Source organism: Notolepis coatsorum, assembly GCF_963971535.1.
Source record: "Notolepis coatsorum genome assembly, chromosome: 9".
NCBI lineage: Eukaryota > Metazoa > Chordata > Actinopteri > Aulopiformes > Paralepididae > Notolepis > Notolepis coatsorum.
Genome location: NC_140173.1, coordinates 139,793,306 through 139,807,336, shown reverse-complemented (window position 1 = coordinate 139,807,336; position 14,031 = coordinate 139,793,306).

Sequence of the window (14,031 nt, the reverse complement as noted above, 5' to 3'; positions counted from 1 at the left end):
CTCTGTCAGGGTCACCTCTCTGTCAGGGTCACCTCTCTGTCACAAAAAAACGAACGAACTAAAACGAAAACTAACTAAAACGAAAACGAACACAAAAAAACGAACGCAAAAAAACGAACGCAAAAAAACGAATGCAAAAAAACGAAAAAAAAAAAACGAACGAAAAAAAATTTACGCAAAAAAAACAACGCAAAAAACTAACGCAGAAAAACTAACGAACGCAAAAAAACTAACGGAAAAAACGAAAGCAAAAAAAGTTGCGCAAAAAAACGAACGAACTAAAACTAAAACGAACGCAAAAAAACGAAAGAAAAAAAAGAACGCAAAAAACACCTCTCTGTCAGGGTCACCTCTCTGTCAGGGTCACCTCTCTGTGTCAGGGTCACCTCTCTGTGTCAGGGTCACCTCTCTCTGTCAGGGTCACCTCTCTGTGTCAGGGTCACCACTCTGTGTCAGGGTCACCTCTCTGTGTCAGGGTCACCTCTCTGTCAGGGTCACCTCTCTGTCAGGGTCACCTCTCTGTGTCAGGGTCACCTCTCTGTCAGGGTCACCTCTCTGTCCGGGTCACCTCTCTGTGTCAGGGTCACCTCTCTGTCAGGGTCACCTCTCTGTCAGGGTCACCTCTCTGTGTCAGGGTCACCTCTCTGTGTCAGGGTCACCTCTCTGTCAGGGTCACCTCTCTGTCAGGGTCACCTCTCTGTGTCAGGGTCACCTCTCTGTCAGGGTCACCTCTCTGTCAGGGTCACCTCTCTGTCACAAAAAAACGAACGAACTAAAACGAAAACTAACTAAAACGAAAACGAACGCAAAAAAACGAACGCAAAAAAAGGAATGCAAAAAAACGAACAAAAAAAACGAACGAAAAAAAATGTACGCAAAAAAACAACGCAAAAAACTAACGCAGAAAAACTAACGAACGCAAAAAAACGAACGAAAAAAACGAAAGCAAAAAAAGTTGCGCAAAAAAACGAACGAACTAAAACTAAAACGAACTAAAACGAAAACGAACGCAAAAAAAACGAAAGAAAAAAAAGAACGCAAAAAACACCTCTCTGTCAGGGTCACCTCTCTGTGTCAGGGTCACCTCTCTGTGTCAGGGTCACCTCTCTGTCAGGGTCACCTCTCTGTGTCAGGGTCACCTCTCTGTCAGGGTCACCTCTCTGTCAGGGTCACCTCTCTGTGTCAGGGTCACCACTCTGTCAGGGTCACCTCTCTGTCAGGGTCACCTCTCTGTCAGGGTCACCTCTCTGTCAGGGTCACCTCTCTGTGTCAGGGTCACCACTCTGTCAGGGTCACCTCTCTGTCAGGGTCACCTCTCTGTCAGGGTCACCTCTCTGTCAGGGTCACCTCTCTGTCAGGGTCACCTCTCTGTGTCAGGGTCACCTCTGTCAGGGTCACCTCTCTGTGTACAGTGTATAATTACCCATGCTGTAAGAAACAGCAATACATTTTGCAGTCATCTGGACAGCATTCTGTGAGAATAATTTTCTTCCACCAGGGTTCAAACTTCTGTAAACCTTTATCATTCGTGTTCTACTGGAAACCCCTAAGTGCGCTCCATCAGGCGCTCCATCTCACAAACCCTAAATTAACCCTTTCAGGCGCTCCATATCTCACCTGTGAGATTAGAATTTTGAGAAGTGAACATTCTAACGAGGATGATGCAGCCACTGGCCTTTGAAAGAATAGAATTCTGAGAAAACACTTAAAAAGTGACTTGTCGCTAGTAAGTAGATTATGTGTGTAGCTCATTTACATCAGACCATATGATTCTGTTGTTTTTGTTGTGGTTGACGTTATATTGATGCGCTTTCATGCTTCACTGCCGTTAGCTAAAAAACAGTTTTTCCTTGCTTCATGGGGATGTTGTGGGTATCCTGTGTCACTGTCTATGAGCCTCCTCTCAGGCGAACACAGCAGCAGTAGAGAACAACACTCTCGTTCTTAGCCAACTGTATATCAAGCCTGCCACGGCCCCTAGCACAATAATGTCGTCGTCGTAATTCCGTTTATCCTGACCTGCTTTTGGAGGAACGCGGCCTCTAAATCACGTTTTGTGCTACATGTCCCTTAAATGCGCGTTTCCATCACATGGATGCTTCAACTCCCCCCTGGGGGGCTATGAAACGGCACTGTTCATACTGCATACTGCTTATACTGCTCATACTGCTCATACTGCTCATACTGCTCATACTGCTCATACTGCATACTGCATACTGCTCATACTGCTCATACTGCATACTGCTCATACTGCATACTGCATACTGCTCATACTGCATACTGCATACTGCATACTGCTCATACTGCATACTGCATACTGCTCATACTGCATACTGCATACTGCTCATACTGCATACTGCTCATACTGCATACTGCATACTGCATACTGCTCATACTGCATACTGCATACTGCTCATACTGCATACTGCTCATACTGCATACTGCTCATACTGCATACTGCTCATACTGCATACTGCTCATACTGCATACTGCATACTGCTCATACTGCATACTGCTCATACTGCATACTGCTCATACTGCTCATACTGCATACTGCTCATACTGCATACTGCATACTGCATACTGCTCGCTTCCACTCACAACATGAACCTTGAATGGGGGCCGGTCACAAAGCCAAAGTCAAAACTAGAGTTGTTCCGATACCGATACCAGGAAATGCCTCTGATACAGCCTAAAATGCTGGATCGGGTATCGGCGAGTACGCGTCAAGTCTATGCTCCAATCCCATATGGCGTAATTGATCAACAACAACACATGCGGTGCTAGCGGAGAGGGAGGATTATAAAATGAACGTGTTTTTAATCGACCGTGAATGAAAGTGTCAATGCTGTTTTCATTTTAAAAGCAGATACACTTAAATGCCAACTTCCCCCACAGAGCGGTGTGACAGGGAGCTCAGATGTGTTTCGCTTGCTGGTGTTATTATTATTATATTAGTTGGAACAACATCCACTTTAACACTACATCAAATCAGATGATCGCCTGTCCTTTCTTGAGGACCTGACACTGGCCGTCTATCAACAACAATGCACCCACGGTGAATCGGATTCAAGCCAAGTAGCTATACCGACTAGCGTTAGCCGACTAACGTTATCAAATATCAATGTGAAGAACGCTGTGGGGAAGAAGCTAATGTTAGTAAACAAGGGTTAGCTAGCTTAGCTTGATAACGGTACCTTGGCTAAAGTTGGCCACAGTTGGGGCTATTCCTAATCCCGCAATAATGGCTGCAGACCTGCAAGCAAAGTACAGCAAGTTGGCACAGGAGTATTCCAAGGTAAATAACTTTCCCCCCAGTAACGTTACATTGTCTTTCCATCTAGCTCACGTTAACTGGCTAACTTAAGTGTCGTCACTGACCGACCTCTCGCACACAGGCACGCAATTAATGACATGTTGCCGGACAGGCATACCGGTGACAATGTTTAGCTTGTAGTGTCGAAGGATAGGCGTTGAGTCTCAAAAGAGAATGTCGAATATTTATTGTGCATCGAAAATCACAACATACACCTGTCTTGTTACATGCTAACTGAACCGGTGCCGACAGGATAGCTATAACGTCCGTGCGGAACCAATGTCCCAACAACAGTTCCGTGGGTGAATTATGTCGAATCACCACAAGCTAGTTATAGTTTTCCCATGTGTTTTGCCATACAACATGGCAAATGCCCACATTGAGCACAGTTGTCAATTAATGATACTAATCTATACAATCACCTATTGTTGAATAAATACCATTACGTTCTAGTTATTACTAAAAAACGGTATATGTAAAACAGTATCTGTAGCTGTAAAAAAAAAATTATATATATATATAATATTAAAAAAAAATTATTTGTATGCACTGGTATTAGATCAGTACTCGATATTGGCCGATACCCAAAGCTCAGGTATCGGAATCGGTATCGGGAAGGAAAAAATTGTATCGGAACATCTCTAGTCAAAATGGTTGAAAATCACAACGAACTGAAGCCTCTTTCCTTTTACTGACGCCTGGGGTCTTATTCTGTATCGTCGTGGATGTCGGAGGCAATCATTCGCTGGTTAAATAGTTGGTTGTTACTAATTGATTAGGTTAAAACAGGAGTTTTAGAGAGGACCCAACCAGAAGTCCCTGGCCTGGGGACCCCGGAATGAGCTCCCAGATTAATTGTGTGCGTCAATCTTTATATCATGATAGAAGGGGTGGGGCCAGATTCAGATTCCTTTATTGAGCCATTTGTGTAAAACACATTGGTAATTTTTGCAGCAATACAGTGTATACATTTTCTATCTTTTTTCACAGTAAACAACACCAACACAGACAAGAAACGAAAACAGTGCAGTGGGGGATCAATAAAGTACATATATATATATATATATAAAGTGAAGAGTGCAGAGATCCAGTACGGACTAGTGCAGTGCAGTCAGTGTCATTGTGCCAGTGTCACTTGGGGGCAGAGGAGGGGGGGGGGGGGACCTGAGGCATTGATCAGCCTGGCAGCTGAGGGGAAGAAGCTCAGTCTGTGTCGAGCTCTCACAGCCTTTGGGATCCTCAGCCTTCGCCCAGAGGGGAGCAGGGTGAAGAGGCTGTGACCGGGGTGGGATGGGTCGGCCATGATCTTCCTCGCCCTCTTCAGCGCCCTGGAGTCGTGCAGGGACCTGAGGGAGGGCAGGGGACAGCCGATCACCCTCTCCAGGTAACTCAAAGGGAGGGGCCAAGGGAAAAGTGACCGGAAGGCAGGGGTGTAAAGTACTTGAGTAATTGTACTTCGTTACAATACTTAAGTACTGTTTTGGGGGATTTGTACTTTACTCTAGTATTATTAGGTTTGTATACTTTGTACTTTTACTCCATTACATTTCAGAGAAAAAAAACATACTTTTTACTCCTTACATTTAAAATGCAGACCTACAAAGTACAAAGTACAAACCTCACAGGTCCAACCATTTTAATTAGTATATTTTAATTGTTTATCTGGCCGAACTAACGTTAACGCAGGTAAACAGCCAATCAAATCCCCATCAATGGAAAATGAACCCGCCCATACCCATGCTGATTGGTCCTTGTGCAACACTAGAAAGCGGGGATCTTTGATTAAACACCTGCTATCAGAAGAATAGACAGTCAGCCACATTTTTCTTCTGGGGCATGCATCTGGATACTATTGCATTGACTGAGGGGACTGGAAGAAGCGTTGATTATCTGTTTCGGAGTATAACGTTGGATCAATAAACGCGACCGATATTTGGAATGGCGATCAGGAATTGGATTAATCTTTTTGCAGAACATCTGATCTGAGGTAAGGACTCTATGTTACTTTTTACTCCTTACATTTAAAATGCAGACCTACAAAGTACAAAGTACAAACCTCACAGGTCCAACCATTTTAATTAGTATATTTTAATTGTTTATCTGGCCGAACTAACGTTAACGCAGGTAAACAGCCAATCAAATCCCCATCAATGGAAAATGAACCCGCCCATACCCATGCTGATTGGTCCTTGTGCAACACTAGAAAGCGGGGATCTTTGATTAAACACCTGCTATCAGAAGAATAGACAGTCAGCCACATTTTTCTTCTGGGGCATGCATCTGGATACTATTGCATTGACTGAGGGGACTGGAAGAAGCGTTGATTATCTGTTTCGGAGTATAACGTTGGATCAATAAACGCGACCGATATTTGGAATGGCGATCAGGAATTGGATTAATCTTTTTGCAGAACATCTGATCTGAGGTAAGGACTCTATGTTACCAGTTTTGGGGTAATCAGATGTTTTTTTCACAGCGACCACAACGTGTGTGTGTGTGTGTGTGTGCATGCGTAACGTTGGCGCTGAGCACGGCATGGATAATAGATTTTTCCGCCTGCTTCTCTAGCATGCATAAGTACACATATACTATCGATAATCTAGCGTTTATTTGAAAACGATTCATAAATCAGCCGAAAAATGACAACGTGTTTTGTGTTCTATACTCGTATTCAAAATGGTATAAAACGGAAATGTACCAATGAAAATACAATCCGTTTCATACATGTTGACTGCAAGCAAGTCATTGATAAGTGAGGGGTGTTTTAGACCCATATAGCCATAATTTAAGATATAGTTTAAAGGGGAACTATTTTACTATTTCTTTCACTATTTGGGCACTTTTACACAATTCCTGTGAGTTTATGGAACACCTCTGTAATTTTTAATTCTTTTTTATTCATTGTTTTGTATTTCTAATCAAGTCCTCAAAAACAGCATTTTTCTACCTGAAGATCTTAAGCCGTTTTGAGCCTGGGCTCCAACCACAATGGTAAACCACGCCCACGCCTGAACATTATCATGCAGCGGTGTCTTTCTGACATGATCACAAATCATCACATTTTCAGATGACTCAGTTCAGTGAGGGTGAATATTGTGAGAGGAGAATTGGAAGAATGCGCCAATATGAGAATTAGAGACATAGTAGATCATATTAATATAAGTCCACATAGCTAGGAAACAATGCTAAACACTGAAAAAGGTCATTTATAAGATAGTTCCCCTTTAAGCGGTCGCAAATATCCCCAACCTCCCATTGACTAAAGCGCTGGCACTCAAGGGGTTATCTGGGCAAAGGGGCGTGGCACCCAATGTGTTACTATAGTGATATTATTCAGGATAATCCAGTATGCTGTGGTTAATATTGTGATATTATTCAGGATACACCATTCTGGTTTTAATATTGTGATATTATTCATGCTGTGATGTGAATGCCGTCCATGTTAGTTTACCTTCAATGGAGAAGTGCATTAAATCATTTTAATGCAAAAAAGTGTCCTCTGTTCTTTCATTTCAGCATTGTCTATCGCAGTGTCTATCGCAGAACACATTCCATTGTGGGCAGAGTGTATGCTTGGTTTCATTCCAGCCTTGCCTAAACACCAGCTGATGATTTCACTAATTGGCTCACCTCTTCAACTAATTCACCTGGTGCAATGTATAGTTAAAATGAAAACTTGGCCCACGATGGAATGAGTTTGAGACCCCTGGTCTATCCCTTTCAGAAAAAAATTTACTTTTACTTTTTAGTACTTAAGTACATTTAAAAGTAGGACTTTTTTACTTCAAGTTCAAGTTCAAGTTTCTTTAATATTTGTCATACAGAAGTACAGAATACTTTTATACAAAATGCTTCTTACTGTTACGCTCCAGAGACTGTGCAAGACAAGATAAGTATGAAATAAAATAACATAGTAAAATTAGAAGTAAAAAAATGAGGTCACAGTGTTCAGTTTAGACATATGTACAATGTTTGATGCAGAATAGACGTAGTTACCATACAATATACAATACTGTGCAGTGTACTAATATACAATACTATATAGTGCAAGGCAGAAATGGGACGAGGTGCAATTTAGGTACAATTCACAGTAGGTGTACGAGTTGTAGTGCAAATCCTTTATCAATAAATATAAAGTGTAAAGTGTGTTTGTGTGATCTAAAGTGTGGAGAGTGGGTGCTGCAGTGTGTTGTTTGTTTGAGTGAGTGTGTGCGTGTGGGTGTGTGTGCTGTGTGCATTTGATGGTTGTTGCATAGTGTTTATTGTTCGTTTAGCAGCCTGATGGCCTGGGGATAGAAGCTTCTTCTGAGTCTTTCTGTGCTCGCCTTAAGACTCCGGTATCGCTTGCCTGACCGCAGCAGTTCAAAGAGGCAGTTGTTCGGGTGGCTCGAGTCCTTAATAATTCTCTTAGCCTTCCCCTTGCACCGCTTGTTGTAAATGTTCTGGAGGGTGGGAAGCCCCCCTCCAATTGTGCGTTCGGCTGAACGTGTCACTCTTTGTAGTCTGCTACGGTCTTGTGCAGTGCTATTCCCAAACCAGGAGGTGATGTTGCCGGTCAGGATGCTCTCTATTGTACATGAGTAGAAGTTCCTAAGGATCTTCTGACTGACTTGGAACTTCCTTAGGCGCCTGAGGAAGTAGAGGCGTTGTCGTGCCTTCTTCACAACACTGTCAATGTGTGTGGTCCATGTCAAGTCCTCGGATATGTGGGCTCCGAGGTACTTGAAACTGTTCACTCTCTCAACCGGTGCCCCGTCGATGCTGAGGGGGCTGTAGTCCTTGACCCCCGACCTCCTGAAGTCCACAATCATCTCTTTTGTTTTGCTGACGTTCAGGGAGAGGCAGTTCTCCTGACACCACTGTGACAGGTTCTCTACCTCTTCCAGGTAGGCCCTTTCGTCGTTGGCAGAGATCAGGCCCACCACTACTGTGTCATCAGCAAATTTGATGATGGTGTTGTTGTTCCGCTGTGCTACGCAGTCATGTGTGTACAGGGAGTAGAGGAGGGGGCTCAGAACACAGCCCTGGGGGGCCCCTATGTTGAGCGTGATGGATGAGGAGGTGCAGTTGCCGGCTCTTACCACCTGGGGTCTGCCCGTCAGGAAGTCCAAGACCCACTGGTCATAGTTCAAGCCCAGGTCCCTGAGCTTGGCTATGAGTTTGGAGGGGACTATGGTATTGAATGCTGAGCTGTAGTCGATGAACAGCATTCTCACATAGTTCCCCTGCCTCTTGTCCAGGTGTGATGCTGCTGTGTGCAGCACATGGGCTATGGCGTCCTCCGTGGACCTGTTGGGGCGATATGCAAATTGCAGAGGGTCCAGGTTGATGGGGAGGGAGGAACAGATGTAGCCCTTCACTAGCTTCTCAAAGCACTTCATGGCTATGGAGGTGAGGGCTACAGGGCGGTAGTCGTTGAGGCAAGCGGGCGTAGATTTTTTGGGTACAGGGATGATGGTGGACTTCTTCAGACAAGTGGGGATGACAGCCTGTTCCAAGGACAGGTTGAAGATGTCAGTGAATACCGGGGCCAGTTGGTCGGCACAGACTTTTAGGACGCGGCCGGGGATGCCGTCCGGTCCTGCTGCCTTCCTGATATTCACTTTTTTAAAGATCCGTCTCACCTCATGCTCTGTTACCCTGAACACTGAGTCTCCATCAGCAGACCCCCCCCCCCCCCCCCATTGCCGTGGTTTGTAGGCTGGTGTTGTTATTCACAGCCTCAAACCTCGCATAGAAGGAATTGAGATCATTTGCTAAGGAGATGTCACTGTTCAGTTTGAGGGGGGTGCCTTTGTAGTCTGTCATTGTGCCAGACTTTTACTCGAGTGTGTTTTTAGCCAGATACTTTGACTTTTACTTGAGTCAGATTTTGAGACGGTACCCATACTTTCACTTAAGTATAATTTCTGGGTACTTTTTACACCCCTGCCGGAAGGAGGGAGGAGGTGTGTAGTGGGGGAAATGGGGGATGTCGAGGTGGGAGACAAAGGGAGCATATTGGATTAGGGGGTAAGGGGAGAGTTTCTACCACAAGACCCCCTAAGAAATAATGCAAGAAATGGCACTTGACTTTGTTACAGTTTAATCAAAAGCTCCTATACAATTTAGAGCATTTAAACACAACCCATAATGAGAGCTGTGGGGCCCAATCGGGGGGGGGGGGGGGGTGCATCAGGAGGCCCATGTTACTCCTGGGGAAACGTCCTACGCAGCACAGCAGAGAGAGTTGGGAATGGAGAGGCATTCTAATTCACTGCAAGCAGGGATTAAGCGTCTATGATTAATCCGGAGTCCCTCAGGAAATTAAACAGATAAGTTGTGGTTATAAGAATGCAGCTTACTTGAAAGGAAATCCATTTTCCACGGCCTCACACACAAAGCCCAGTATTAGCAGATTTGCCTCCTGTGGACACGTAAGGGTAAAAAAGAAAATAAAAAAAATAAAAAAACGGTGGCATAATGGTTTCAATGAAAACTTCTTTCTCTCTTTTTATTACAAGACCCTTAATTGGTTTTGCACCTACATCACGGACGTCTCCTACCGCCGTCACCGTCTCCTGTTTTCAATTAGTTTTCTCTCTAATTCAATTTTTTGCTCCCGTTGTAGCCTCGGAAATGGCCAATTTTCAAGAGTCGTGTTTTGCGAGTAATTTTTTTATCACATTGGCCACATAATTGAGATTATCTGTCAAACACTTTCCATTGTTGATGTTACATTTGAAGGGGGGAAGATTGCAAATTGGCTTCTTGAAATAGCTGGGTTTTGTTGAATGGCTGAACGGTCCAGACGGAGGCAGGGGGAGGATGAACGGACGTCAATGGACCACTAGAGTAGAGCCTACATCCTCTCGTTGTTTCTTTATGAATGGCATCAGAATCCGTGAATCGGTGGCGCCGGAGTACAAAGTGAATCAAACGCGGCTTAATTGTGTAACGGCGGTATGCATTATCTAACTTTCACGATCGAGTCATTGAGGGGAAAAGCCATAATTCACTCCATTCAAGAATAACGTGTATTTTATATAGAGTACCATTATAAGATGATCTTATACCATAAAGGGACTCGGCAACCATTGTCCCACATTTCCATTCATCCAGCCTGGGAAGATGGGCCCACGGGGTGTTAAAATTGGACACCTTTTATTATTCATGGGGAAAAAGGGAGCCAGATTAACCTTTTTAACCAAACAGGGCTTGTATTGAAAGAGAAAAAGAGGGATGTGTCTGTGTAAAAGGCAGGTGGTTAATTAGCCTATTAGCTCGCAGCGAGTGGAGTATAGTAGCTTCATCTGTGACTGGGCTGCTGTTTCCTTTCTCAAGCTCAACATGGTCTCCTCTCTTCCTCTGGTGGGCTTGTGTCATATCCAGTGATGCCAGTAACTAGTTACTAAGTAACTAGTTACTGTAATCTGATTACTTTTTTCAGTAAATAGTAATCTAACTTGTTACTTTTTACAAGCCAGTAATCTGATTACAGTTACTTTTCCAAGTGGCTGTGAGTTACTATTTAGTTACTATCTCATAATGCTGATGATAAGAGAGCCAGGGGTACAGTCAGCTAGACCGGAGTATGGCCTGATGGCTGATGACGTCTCATGATGACCTGTCTGAGCAGCCAATCATGATTTATGCCATTATGCACGTTCAATAAAGCATTATTTAAAAAAATAACTGTTGTCATTCTTATGTTGTGGCAGCAGCAGGGAGGATGACGACGACTTCGTAACCTAGTTACTTTCAAAGTAACTAAGTTACTTTGATAATCAAGTAATAAGTAAAATAACTAGATTACTTTTTAGAGGAGTAATCAGTAATCAGATTATTTTTACAAGTAATCTGTGGCATCACTGGTCATATCCTAAACATCCAACTAGAGCACAGCTCCCCACTGAATGTGTTTATATGGACACTTAACCGCAAGAGACTAAATTAAATGAAGGGTATAGCAAGCATTTACTCTCGTTGACAACCCCCACCAACCCCCCTTCCCTCGCCTTCCGCGGTCAAACTCGCCAAAACAAGGTTACTTTGTATCTGGGACGCATACAGCGGCCCTCTCTCCCAATAGTGAGGGAAATTCTATCCAGCTATCCCGCAGCTGTCGTGTTCCGCTGTGTGTCAGACAGACAGAGGCGGTTTCGGAACAGCTGGAAGATGGCTGTTTCCATTGACGGGCCTTCAAAGAAGCCACTTACTAATGTGTCGAGTGCGAGAGAGGCGCTAAAGTGCTTTGTGTGTGGTTTTATCTCTCTCTCTCTCTCTCTCTCTCTCTCTCTCTCTCTCTCTCTCTCTCTCTCTCTCTCTCTCTCTCTCTCTCTCTCTCTCTCTCTCTCTCTCTCTCTCTCTCTCTCTCTCTCTCTCTCTCTCACAGGGGGACACAGGGCCAGACGGGCTTGTGGGAAATTCGGGACAGAAGGTAAGTGCACACTGACTCACTGTCCACCCTCTACCCTCCACCCTCTACCCTCCAACTTCTACCCTCTACCCTCCACCCTCTACCCTCTACCCTCTACCCTCTACCCTCTACCCTCTACCCTCTACCCTCTAGCCTCTACCCTCTACCCTCTACCCTCTACCCTCTACCCTCTACCCTCCACCTTCTACCCTCCACCCTCCACCCTCTACCCTCCACCTTCTACCCTCCAACTTCTACCCTCTACCCTCCACCTTCTACCCTCTACCCTCTACCCTCTACCCTCTACCCTCCACCCTCTACCCTCTACCCTCTACCCTCTACCCTCCACCCTCTACCCTCCACCTTCTACCCTCCACCCTCTACCCTCCACCCTCTACCCTCTACCCTCCACCCTCTACCCTCCACCCTCTACCCTTCACCCTCTACCCTCCACCCTCTACCCTCCACCCTCTACCCTCTACCCTCTACCCTCTACCCTCCACCCTCTACCCTCCACCTTCTACCCTCCACCTTCTACCCACCACCCTCCACCTTCTACCCTCTACCCACCACCCTCTACCCTCCACCTTCTACCCTCCACCATCTACCCTCTACCCTCCACCCTCTTCCCTCCACCTTCTACCCTCCACCCTCCACCTTCTACCCACCACCCTCCACCATCCACCCTCTACCCTCCACCTTCTACCCTCCACCCTCCACCCTCCACCTTCTACCCTCCACCCTCCACCCTCTACCCTCTACCCTCCACCCTCTACCCTCCACCCTCCACCCACCACTCTCCACCCACCACTCTCCACCCACCATTCTCCACCCTCCACCCTCCTCCTCACAGCTCACAGGGAGGTGGACAAAGTGCCCTGTCAGCCACACAGCCGGTTTAAAGCATCAACACCAGCGACAGTGGATGATGACTCAGGCCGAGAAAACTATATAAAAGGAGGAGGAAGGGTCAGAATAGCAGCGTTCTACGCTCTGCTTGGTGCCAGTTCTACTGAAGCATGTATTACAATTATAAATACACAAGCTATCTGAGGAAATATACCAACCAATATATCAAACGTTAGCTAGTTCAGTGGTTCCCAAAGTCGGCATCACGACCCAAAGGAGGGCCGCGAGATGATTTCCAAAAAAAAAAAAAAAAAAAAATTATTTATTTATTTATTTTTCAGGCCACTGAACTTAGAAGCAGGCCAGGACAGTGTTTCTAGTTGTATTCTAAAATTCTATTCTATTGTATTCTAAAATGTGACTATATGGTTTTATATTAACTTAATAAATAAACAAAAACGAAAAATCTACTTATTTCAACGAACATTTCAAACTAAATAACAGATTATGCACATAAAACGCTGAAAACAACCGAAGCAACAATAGTATTTTAATGAGGCTATTATTATTATCATTATTATTTTGCAACAAGTTAGCCCTCTCATAAATAGCACATATAAATGAATAACTAACTTGAACTAACTTAATAGGATTGAAGTGATATTTGGCAAAAAAAAAAAAGAAAAAAAAGCCTGACGATGTGCATTGGGCCGCGGCTCTCTGACGCCTTATTTTCTGGGTCCCGGCCTGAAAAGTTTGGGAACCCCTGAGCTAGTTAACAATGCAACAAATTGTAGATGATTCTGACATCCAAGGTAAAAAACCTGTTTTAAATGAGGAGATAGCGATCCCCTTCAACTCAATGTCGGCCGAACTAAACGTGCCCTAACTTTGCACCAATGTACATTCACACAAAGTGATGAGGTGACCCTTCCTTCTTTCTTAGTGTCCTTGACTCAGGCCACTGGGCGTCAGCAGCACCCAGCTCCAGAGTGGCTGATATTCCATACATTGCATGTATTGCACAGCCATAGATGATCACTCAATGAAATTCCTTGGAGGGATTCACCCAACCGTGGCACAAAACGTGTGAAAACCTCTGTTAATCACAAACACGGTGCAATTCTACTTAAAGGAACACGCCAACATTTTGGGAAATTATCTTACCGTCTTCTCCAGAGAGAGAGACAATAAGATAGATACCAGTTTCCTCTCTGTGCGTTCAGTAGGAAGCTATCAGGCTGCATGATTATCTCACCAAAAACACATAGACGTCGCTCCAACAACCATCCACGGAGCTGAGGTGGAAATTGTCCAGAACTACAAATATTTAGGAACTGTGTTTGATGACAAACTCAAATTTAGTGACAAGCCGGGTAGCGCAGCGGACTAAGCGTCTGTCTACCACCGCAGAGACACTGGTATCGAATCCAGCTGTCAGCGGTGCCTCCGGCTTGGCCGGTCGTCA